This window comes from Silene latifolia, chromosome 9, assembly GCF_048544455.1.
Source record: "Silene latifolia isolate original U9 population chromosome 9, ASM4854445v1, whole genome shotgun sequence".
In the NCBI taxonomy this organism is placed as follows: domain Eukaryota; kingdom Viridiplantae; phylum Streptophyta; class Magnoliopsida; order Caryophyllales; family Caryophyllaceae; genus Silene; species Silene latifolia.
This window is the reverse complement of record NC_133534.1, coordinates 208,595,321-208,607,267: the sequence shown is the minus strand read 5'-3', so window position 1 is coordinate 208,607,267 and position 11,947 is coordinate 208,595,321. Positions and strand designations below refer to the sequence as shown.

The following is an 11,947-nucleotide window of genomic DNA, read 5'->3' as shown; positions in this document are numbered from 1 at the left end:
TTAAAAATAGCTGCTTTGGTTAGCACGAGAGTTTGGGATATTAGCGAGAAGGATTGAACGCTCACAAGCTTGGGCTTTATAAACACTAATATTGTGAAGACGAGGATCTAAACGATGATAATCATAAGGCTTTGGCATTATCAAGGTGATAGTTATCATAACCAACTTTACTGATGTTGGTATTTGTGATTAATTACGTGGAATTGGGATTTTGGAAACAAGTTCTCATATTGAGTTATTTTATTGGAATTTGGTTGGTATTATATTTTAATTGTCGTATCCTTTGTTCTTGGCCAGTGGATGAGTAGCTTGGAGTTATACTCTAAATGTTGAGCAATTCCTTTAATGGAATATTTGACAATATCGATATTGAAATTGAGATGGAAATCTGGTTACTATGGAGTATTATATTATGAGACGGAGTAATGAGTAGGACGGAGTAATGAGAGAGATGGGGTAGAGAGTTGAGATTGAATTAATTATTGGGACGAGAGTGACTATTATAAGGTTGGCCTGGCTGTGGCCTGGCCGTGGCCTAGGCAGTGGCCTGGCTAAGTCACGAGTTTGGGCCGTATCTATATATTGTTTTGACGCTAGTTTGGTTTATTTAAAATATAATTAAATTAATTTCCGTCTCATATTTTATATAACGATAATTCGTTAATATCGTCCTTTCACATAATTATTTTAGGTGACTCATATGTGGTTGAAGATGAAGAGTAATTTTGGGTTTTAGAAGCTTTCTCAAGTTTATTACTTGTCTCTTTGCTAGCGTAAGGTAACTATTCCGAGTTACTCGACGAATAAATGTCACATTCTTTGTTTTCTTGTATGATTTTGTGAATGTTATTTGAGTAGTTTATTTCACATGAAAATATGAGTCAAATTAATGCCTTTTGTAAGTACAAGTTCACATATTAGTATGGAAATGAATTTTATAGCAATAATTGCCATGTTTTGTTGATTGTGCCGAAAACTGAGCCTTAGTCCCTTTGACTGATGCGATGTCAGTTAATTGAGTGATTGGTCAGCCGCAATTTAACCCGTACCTGTCGCAGGGCTGGGGTTGCGGGTAAAAATTCGGTTGAATGAATTAGATAATCGGCCTTTTTCTTGTTTTAGGCCATTTAATATATCTCTATTTCACATGCGTAGTTAATTGAATTTAAATAGCTTCTTATTTACTTAGTTGAATTTAAATAGCTTCTTATTTTGTAGAAATGGCCCTAGTTTCCCCTAAAGCTTTTATATTGTTATAATTGCTAGGATTGGAAATTAGTATTGAATTCTTATTGAGGAACTGTTGGGATTGTATGCTGTAAATAGACATTTATATAGCTTTCACATGATAGAATGTTAGAATTTATGTTGGTAAGTAGGACTTTTTGCCCTCTTAAGGTTAAGTGGGTGTCTTACTTGACTTATGTGGTGAGTCTTGGGTGGTGTGGGCTAAAATATTCAAGCTGGGACTAGCTGTGACTAGGTCCTAGGTGAGTATTTCGGCCTTCATCATAGATAGGTCTTTATAGTCTTTGACGAGTATATGTTCACTGCTTGATAGCCTTTGTGTTCCTGACTAGTGGATGTTTATCCAAGTTGGGGCATGACCTCAGGTACTTATTTTGAAAGTATGGGGTCAGCTTAAGTACTAGCCGACCCTTCGGTGGTGTCCTTAGGGTACTCACTTCACTTTGTTTTAAAAAAAGTTGTGAGTCTTGGGTGCGGTGGTGTGTATCCGCATGTCTAGGTCTGCGCAGATTTTAGGCTAGGGTTGTGTTGTCTCTTGGCCATGTTTTCTTAATAGTAACCGCTGAGCCAAGATACCGGTTCGATTACCTTCCCTACCTCGTGGTATAGACTTGAGTTACAAAGTGACTATTGACGGTGCTAAGAACTTATGCCTGTCTTTGTTATATTGCCCTTTCTTGTTTGATGATTCTATGAATCATAGAAGGTGAGATGCAAGCCGGCTATGGTTGATAGAGTTTGGATTCCTGGATGTTATGTGATTCACATGATAGTGTAGTATGAGTCGGTCTAGTATTCACATGCTAGGACTATGTGTTGTTATATTGTTGTCCACATGATAAGCACGATTGCCTTAGCATCTATATGCTAAGGCAGTGTGTGATTCGTATTCATATTCTTATGTTTACATGTTATATTAATTATGACATTTCGTGGCTGGGAGAACTCGGAGTTACTCCCCACTGACTGTGGCTTTCGTATTTGTATAAAATGCGAATGACAGGTAGGTGATGCATATATGGGGTACATGGACGAGCTAGCGAGCAAAGTAACCTTGGGACCTAGACTGGTTTTATTTCATTGTGACCCTTAAACCCTTTTTATGTCACATACATTTTAGGGACATATGTCTCCCTTTTCTATTTTGGGTTTGTATCTTTACTTTTTCTTATCATTAGCTATGTATGTAAAGTAGTTCATTAGCTTTGCGGTTTTTGGCACCCGCTTTTGGGAATGTTGGAAATGTTGTGATTGGTTTAGAAAGGTTTTGAAATTACAGGTTTTTGGCTAGTTGAACCAATTACAAACATATCCTACCAGTTTTTCTGTAGAATTACGTGTTTACTTTTCCGCAATAAATGAGGGTGTCACAGTTGGTATCAGAGCATATTTGCTCCCGACGCACGTTTGTGCACCCCAATATAAATAACTTGACCTTAAAATAATAAACTTGAGAGATGGGTAAGATGGGTAGATTTAGGACCTTATGTTGTAGTCTCTTTGTGTTTGCTCTTTGTTAGGTACTAACATGTTTGTTGATTGTCATTTAATAATTGTTGCGTTCTTAGATCAATGACCGTGAACTTATTTATAGTTAATGGAGTTATTGCTTTTTTTTAAAAAAAAAAAAATTTGAACTAAAGGTTTTAAAAATATTTTAATCTTTTTCACCGGTTTTAACGTCAATTAGTGTTAAAGCTTGTTATTGGAGACGTCTGATAATTAGTTTTATCATTTGTTGGTGTAAAAATGTATTTTTATGTCTTTGAATTGGAATATTGATGTTCTTGAGTGATCGCCAAGAGTATCTCCGTTCCATTGAAAGGACACTTATATTTTAAGAAGATCAAGATTTAGTGCCTATTGCCGAAGATTGAAGATTTGTTCAAGTATTGAAGAATGTTTTTCCTTCCTTGAAGATGTTCCTTATTCTTTTTGTATCTCGCCTTATTCTTAATCTCTTGGTGCTTATCCTCCTTTTAAACTCCCTTCTGTTTTACTTTAAAAGCTACGCTTGTACTCCTAACTTGTCCTTTGTTCTTTGCTTATCCTCCCTTAACGCCATTAGATAATACTCTTTCTTTTGAGGAATGTTGACCTTGGTTGGAAAATTCGACTTTTGAGGAGATTGTTTGTGTCTGACCCTTAACCCTGGTTTTGAGAGGATGTGATGTTAGAAAGACTTAGGTAAGGTGATGAGACATACTTAGTGATTCTTATACCTAGTTCCTTGACAAAGTGAGTATAATTGATTGGTAGATTCTTTGTGTTAGGAATGAGTTGCCTAGGTGATTAAAGTTATAGAACTTGGCTTTGTTGTTTATGTTTGGGATACTAGTGCTTAGTACTTGACCTAAGGTGGATAAAATTAAATGGTGAAATTGAGGATATAGGATCGACTAAGTCAAGTTTGGGATTAACTTTGGTAGTTGCCTTGGATATGAGGGTTTAATGTTTGTGTCCCCATGTGAGAAATGTTAAATGTGGGATTATTGGTTGGTTTAAGTGAGTGATATTGATTACTACTTGAAGAATGGTATGAGAGTGAGAGTAAGCTACATTGTTGGGAAGTCTTAGCACTTGTTTTGGTAACTAGAAAGGATAGAAGGGCTCGAGATTCTATTGATTTTTCAGACTTTGGGTTGGCATGCTACTACCTTATTTTGAAATGAGAACTTTGTGGAATATTTGAGGAACCTTTTCTGGGAATTTAGAGCCTGGTGTTGGGATTTTTGATTGAGGGTTTTACTTTTTGAGAAACCTATAGTTGACACTAGTTGGATATGAGTATAGCTTTGTTGGAAACCTTGACCAGTTGACCTTGATCTTGTGGAAGATGTTGGTGGATGTTTGGGGATTTGGAGTGATGAAGTCACACTTATAGTGGAGTACCATGTTTTAGGGGATAAATTAGGATGAAGTAACATAAATGATTTGAGGAAATCCTTGGAAGTGTTTTGGTCATAAGTTTTGTCGTTGGGAAGTTTTCGAAACCGTTTAGGCTGATGTTGTTATTTGAGATTCGAGTACGTGGCGTTTCCTTCTTGTCTAATTTTCTTTTCTCCTTGATCATGAGCGTTACCGTTCATACCTTCTTTCCTCGCTTCATCTTGCTCCTCCTTTAAGTTTGACACTCGTATCTGGTGAAACTCTATCTTTGACATCCTTGTAAATTTGACTTCAATTCTTATCCCTAGGAAGTTCATCATACCTCTTTTGTTGGTTAAGCTTGAACCCTCTTAGCATACTTGTATCTATGATGTCTAACTTACTTTTCATTTCACACAATTTCTAAATATTTCAAACTACTATTTTTGGTTCGTTGTTAAAAATTTATGTTACCCTCACAAAATTTTCCCTACTTGTAAAGATTTGGAAAATGAAAATTCGATTTGATTCTCTAATTGTTCTTTGAGTATAGACTTCCTTATCATGGTTTTGAGTTGCTAAACCTGAGATTTTTGTAAATTTTATCCAATTTCTATTAACCTTGGTCTATTTATGACTTCTTTGTCAAAGTTTAATATTATATTTTCAGGAATTTGATTCCCCTTTGAGTTTAAAGGTGAAACCTTTATTTCCATTTTGGCTTTTGCAAAAGAAAATTTGAATGGATTTCCTTTTCTTTTGATTTTAACGTTGATCGGATGTTAGAACTCGTTATTAGAAACGTTTAATAACTTGTTCTACACTTGTCAGCGAATAATTTTTGTTTTAAATTTGTCTCTGACTTGGAAAGTTAGCGCTCTTGCGTGCACGACAAGGGCAATTTCGTTCCATGAATGAGACTTATACTTTTGAAAACTCTTCATTAATGTTTTCGAAAGTATTTTGATTTTTTGATTTATACAAATGATTTGTCTTTGACCTTATCTTTGATTTGGAATGTGATGTTCTTGAATACGTAACGAGAACACTGTCGTTCCCTTGATAAGAACTGGTTCTGTCGTAAAATTTTATTTGAAACTTTTGAAAGAATTTTGATTCTTACGATAAGTGACCTTTTAAATGTTTTGGTTACCGATTCCAATTTCAGTTTTATTTTTATAACCTTTCATTTATACTTTCAAGTTTCGAGGACGAAACTTTTTAAAAGATGGGGTGATTGTAACACCCCGTATTTTATTAAGTTGGATAAAATTCTTTTAATTGCTATTTTGAATTTAATTACATCATTTAACGATTTATATATATATATATGCTTAGCTAATTAATTAATTTCATCATAATTCGATACGTTAATTTTAATAATCATTAATAAGTTTATTTAAAGTTAGTTCGAGTTTATTGAAGTTAGTTCGAGTTTATTTATTTAATAATTTCTGTTTCTTTACGAGTCTTTATGAAAGTTGTTTTAAGTGAACCCGAGATGGATTTTGGGAACAAAACCGTCCAATTAGCTATTTTGAGCTTATTTCACTAAATTAGCAATTTTTATTAATATCCGTTAGTTTCGTAAAAAAAAATCGTTAATAACTCCGATTCGAATCGAATTCCTATTATTTCCGTTAGCTGGCTAAGTTTATTTTATTTTCACTTATTAAATTTATTTATTATTGATTCCGTTTTATTACTGAGACTCTTTCTTAAACCGGTTAAATTTAACTCGAAACGGTTTTAATAACGATCGAAATTTCTTAACGACGAAGAAACGTACGTATAATAAATAGCAGGCTGGCAGGCTGCTGCCTCATTTTCATCCCCTCACGTCTACTCTTCTTCTTCTACCTTCTTTTATGTTCTTTTTTTCTCCTTTTCAACGTTTCTATTTTTAATGGATACCGACGATTCATTTCACATCCGTTTTCAACTATTTTTGTTCCATAGCGCTCCTCTCGTCATTCTCGTCATTCCGATGTAAGTAAAATTCATTTTCGTTATGTATTTTTACAAACCCATTTATATTTTTAGCTTTGTTTATTATAAGACGGTTGTATGTACTAAAATAGACGGTCTGGTAGAATATTTGTTAGTCATAAATGATTAGTTCAATCGGAAAAAGGTAACGGTGATAGGTTACTCGAATTATTTATAATACTAGCTATTATATTTCCTATTGTTAAGTTAATTAGTTGTAAGACGGGTTAAAAATAGCTGCTTTGGTTAGCACGAGAGTTTGGGATATTAGCGAGAAGGATTGAACGCTCACAAGCTTGGGCTTTATAAACACTAATATTGTGAAGACGAGGATCTAAACGATGATAATCATAAGGCTTTGGCATTATCAAGGTGATAGTTATCATAACCAACTTTACTGATGTTGGTATTTGTGATTAATTACGTGGAATTGGGATTTTGGAAACAAGTTCTCATATTGAGTTATTTTATTGGAATTTGGTTGGTATTATATTTTAATTGTCGTATCCTTTGTTCTTGGCCAGTGGATGAGTAGCTTGGAGTTATACTCTAAATGTTGAGCAATTCCTTTAATGGAATATTTGACAATATCGATATTGAAATTGAGATGGAAATCAAGTTACTATGGAGTATTATATTATGAGACGGAGTAATGAGTAGGACGGAGTAATGAGAGAGATGGGGTAGAGAGTTGAGATTGAATTAATTATTGGGACGAGAGTGACTATTATAAGGTTGGCCTGGCCGTGGCCTGGCCGTGGCCTAAAGGCCTGGCTAAGTCACGAGTTTGGGCCGTATCTATATATTGTTTTGACGCTAGTTTGGTTTATTTAAAATATAATTAAATTAATTTCCGTCTCATATTTTATATAACGATAATTCGTTAATATCGTCCTTTCACATAATTATTTTAGGTGACTCATATGTGGTTGAAGATGAAGAGTAATTTTGGGTTTTAGAAGCTTTCTCAAGTTTATTACTTGTCTCTTTGCTAGCGTAAGGTAACTATTCCGAGTTACTCGACGAATAAATGTCACATTCTTTGTTTTCTTGTATGATTTTGTGAATGTTATTTGAGTAGTTTATTTCACATGAAAATATGAGTCAAATTAATGCCTTTTGTAAGTACAAGTTCACATATTAGTATGGAAATGAATTTTATAGCAATAATTGCCATGTTTTGTTGATTGTGCCGAAAACTGAGCCTTAGTCCCTTTGACGATGCGATGTCGCTTAATTGAGTGATTGGTCACCGCAATTTAACCCGTGCACTGTCGCAGGGTCAGGGTTGCGGGTAAAAATTCGGTTGAATGAATTAGATAATCGGCCTTTTTCTTGTTTTAGGCCATTTAATATATCTCTATTTCACATGCGTAGTTAATTGAATTTAAATAGCTTCTTATTTACTTAGTTGAATTTAAATAGCTTCTTATTTTGTAGAAATGGCCCTAGTTTCCCCTAAAGCTTTTATATTGTTATAATTGCTAGGATTGGAAATTAGTATTGAATTCTTATTGAGGAACTGTTGGGATTGTATGCTGTAAATAGACATTTATATAGCTTTCACATGATAGAATGTTAGAATTTATGTTGGTAAGTAGGACTTTTTGCCCTCTTAAGGTTAAGTGGGTGTCTTACTTGACTTATGTGGTGAGTCTTGGGTGGTGTGGGCTAAAATATTCAAGCTGGGACTAGCTGTGACTAGGTCCTAGGTGAGTATTTCGGCCTTCATCATAGATAGGTCTTTATAGTCTTTGACGAGTATATGTTCACTGCTTGATAGCCTTTGTGTTCCTGACTAGTGGATGTTTATCCAAGTTGGGGCATGACCTCAGGTACTTATTTTGAAAGTATGGGGTCAGCTTAAGTACTAGCCGACCCTTCGGTGGTGTCCTTAGGGTACTCACTTCACTTTGTTTTAAAAAAAAGTTGTGAGTCTTGGGTGCGGTGGTGTGTATCCGCATGTCTAGGTCTCTTGTGATTTTAGGCTAGGGTTGTGTTGTCTCTTGGCCATGTTTTCTTAATAGTAACCGCTGAGCCAAGATACCGGTTCGATTACCTTCCCTACCTCGTGGTATAGACTTGAGTTACAAAGTGACTATTGACGGTGCTAAGAACTTATGCCTGTCTTTGTTATATTGCCCTTTCTTGTTTGATGATTCTATGAATCATAGAAGGTGAGATGCAAGCCGGCTATGGTTGATAGAGTTTGGATTCCTGGATGTTATGTGATTCACATGATAGTGTAGTATGAGTCGGTCTAGTATTCACATGCTAGGACTATGTGTTGTTATATTGTTGTCCACATGATAAGCACGATTGCCTTAGCATCTATATGCTAAGGCAGTGTGTGATTCGTATTCATATTCTTATGTTTACATGTTATATTAATTATGACATTTCGTGGCTGGGAGAACTCGGAGTTACTCCCCACTGACTGTGGCTTTCGTATTTGTATAAAATGCGAATGACAGGTAGGTGATGCATATATGGGGTACATGGACGAGCTAGCGAGCAAAGTAACCTTGGGACCTAGACTGGTTTTATTTCATTGTGACCCTTAAACCCTTTTTATGTCACATACATTTTAGGGACATATGTCTCCCTTTTCTATTTTGGGTTTGTATCTTTACTTTTTCTTATCATTAGCTATGTATGTAAAGTAGTTCATTAGCTTTGCAGGTTTTGGCACCCGCTTTTGGGAATGTTGGAAATGTTGTGATTGGTTTAGAAAGGTTTTGAAATTACAGGTTTTTGGCTAGTTGAACCAATTACAAACATATCCTACCAGTTTTTCTGTAGAATTACGTGTTTACTTTTCCGCAATAAATGAGGGTGTCACACCTAATCTAATCTCGCAAGATTGACACAAGTTTTACGAACTGTAAACTTTATTGTATTTTTGAAATATTCTGAAAAATAAGGCCACAATCGGTCCTTATTTATAGTCCTACTCGATGTCACAATCTGACTCGAGATCTAATTCCTCATCTTATCTTCCAAGCTATTTTTCCTAAACTAACTAGGAAACTTATTACATAATTATTAACTAATAAAAATCAGATTTGTGGAAGCTAAATAAAACTAGGATTAGGAAATATAGAGTTTCCTGATTTTATTTGGATTAGGAAATATAGAGTTTCCTAATTTTAATTGAAAACAGTAAAATAAACTAATAGCTAATCCAACACAATTTAGGAAATCGTGTCTCCTAACATGGCTGGAATTCTGTGCTCCTACACGGCTTAGGGAAGCATGTTTCCAGCTCCGCCATCTTCATTACTCTCCCATTTCAACATCGTCACATAACTCGACCCCATTTTGAAACCTTCTGTAATTTGAGTTGCATTTCGACTAATGAGCACTTCATTTTCGCTATCTTCCAATGCTCCCGCATCAAAACAACTCCATATGCTTGCACGGATCTTCACCAGCTACTCCCTTGAAAAGATTCCTTTCAACCAACTGAATGTAGGATGGATGAATTCCAAAGGTCCCGGCATCTGTAGTAGGAAGCAGGAAACCCTTGGGTAGGGAATCTATAGTAGGTTCAGAGTGACTGGCGATGTTAGGCATTTTAGCAAGTGATGTTGTAAGAACATCAGATATAACAGTGCCCTCTTCTACGACGGATTACCTACAAAACAATTATAGCACTAGAGAAAAATATGAGATCAGTCTCAAGGAATGAATTCCTTGAGACGAGAGACAAACTTAATATAAAGCAAACAAAATATCACCGTCTCCTCGGCAACGGCGTCAAAATTTGACACGGCTGTCGCAACCCTATCAAAAATAAAACCAACTAGTCTCTATAAATGTAGTAGAGGCAGTCGGGTATCGAATCTACAGGGAGATGGGAATGTCGTATGCTAAACTAAGTCTGTCTGAATAACCGTTTCTTGGGGGTTTGATTGTTTTGATTCTAAACTACGGAGACAAAGAGAAAGAGAGCAAAAAGGGAACAAAAACTAAACTTTAAAGAGATTATTAGATAGAGAGAAACAGCTAGGACAATCGGTTCACTAAGGTTTCCAAGGCATTCAATCTAGGGTCAAAGGTCAGCATAAACTCGGTCTGTATGGTAGTGAAAAGGTCCTTTCGGTCCGCTATTCACCCTAAAACATTACTAACTTAGCTTCCGCCCTCATTAAAAAGCTCTAATGTTCACTGAAGATCTTACCCCTTCCAATCTTCCGATCTACGTCAAGGTGTACCAAATCTACTAGCAAAATGCGTCGACTCAAGCAACTAATCGCTATTAAATGCAGTGATTAAAAACACAAACCTAATCTTAACCAAGTCCTAATCACCTATTCATAATCTCCCTAATAACCATGGCTCCCCTATATCCTAGCATAAGAGATTAGTTACGCATAATGATGGTGGAAATATTAACAAGAACAAAAGAAACAATTAACTTGAACATTCTAATTACTAAAGGAAACAGGAATCAATGCAAGAGAGATGACTAAATAAGAAGTAATGCAATAAATTAATAATTGAAATTAAACATCGAAAATACCGATTACAATCAGTTCCCAAAGTACCAAGGTTTAGGACGATGGAGTAAAAGGTAGAAGTGAGAGAGAAAAGTTTCAGATCCAAAAGAAGAGATACATTTTTCTACTGCCATCGTCCAATCGATCGAGTAGAAGTAAACCACTCAATCCAGTAACATCAAGATCAAACACTTCGATCGAGCAGAATAAGTACTCGATCGAGGGACTTATTAAATACCCTTCTCGATCGAACATAGTAGTTATTCGATCGAGAACTCTCAGCATCAGGAAGTGGTCGATCGACCACTTTTCAGCAGCCACCTTAGTCGATCGAAGGAACTTCCACTGAAACAACATGGATGAACCCAAATACGTTTCGAAGCTACTTTACGCATCTCTAAGTGACAGATTCCAAGCTCCGATTCTTCCATTTCCAAAATGCATGCAAATAGGACAGGTTCAGTCGTGATTATTCTCCTTTCCGGTTCATTCTTACAATTAATACAAGACAGATCAAAGTAGACTATTCGGGGGTATTTGTAGCTAGTCGCCACATAAATGACACAGAAATGCGTGTAAATATAGGGTAAAAACCATATATAAAATGCACGCATCACTGTTATCATATGATCAGAAAATATCACAAATAATTATGCCATAATTCAACACATTCTCATATCAATCAGTCCACAATACTGCTCCTCCTTTACACACGGCCTCAAGCCCTTTTCTCCATTCATTCATCTCAAAATTTCTTACCTTTTTATTCACATCCTGCAAACAGATTAGTATTTCATAATTCAAAGATAAGGCATCCACGTTAACTAACCCACTCTTTTAACCTTTCTCAAGGACGACTCCCAAACCTAATAAGAGGGCTCCTAAACAGTTTCTACCCCGGGTTTATTTTATTAGACTCATCCTAAGTTCATTAGATTCATTTGTTTTAGGCCTTAGGAACGTTCGCTCTGATACCACTTTGTAACACCCCCATTTATTTAGGAGCCTTTAACAAGACATTCCCAGATAAATAAAGGTATTACCATCTCAATTGCTTGAGGTAGTAAGTATAAAAGACAAACAATTAACAAAGTACTTAAAGACGATATAATTAAACTATCTCAAACGGTTTTATTATAAAAGTTCCAACGAGATAGTGTCTGAATATAACTAGGTGATCTCTAGACTCTGACGAAGGTTATACGTCCCAAGCTCCCTCCAAGCATCCAACACATCTCAAAATCTAACCTGTCAATCAATCTGCTTCTGAATATTTGGTTCATCACAGGTGTTCACGAATAAACGTTCAACCACGAGGTTGAGTAGGATAACTAAACAAC

At 35.7% G+C, this 11,947-nt stretch overlaps 2 long non-coding RNA genes across 2 annotated transcripts; both read left to right on the top strand.

Moving 5' to 3' along the window:
• The first annotated feature begins 673 nt into the window (after window positions 1–673).
• Window positions 674–2,450, top strand: LOC141598478 (uncharacterized). The gene is made up of 2 exons (XR_012523541.1): window positions 674–778; window positions 2,252–2,450. It is a non-coding gene; the product is annotated as an uncharacterized LOC141598478 (long non-coding RNA).
• Window positions 2,451–7,001: 4,551 nt separating this feature from the next.
• LOC141598477 (uncharacterized) lies at window positions 7,002–8,778 on the top strand. Its single transcript, XR_012523539.1, has 2 exons — window positions 7,002–7,106; window positions 8,580–8,778. It is a non-coding gene; the product is annotated as an uncharacterized LOC141598477 (long non-coding RNA).
• Window positions 8,779–11,947: the final 3,169 nt, after the last annotated feature.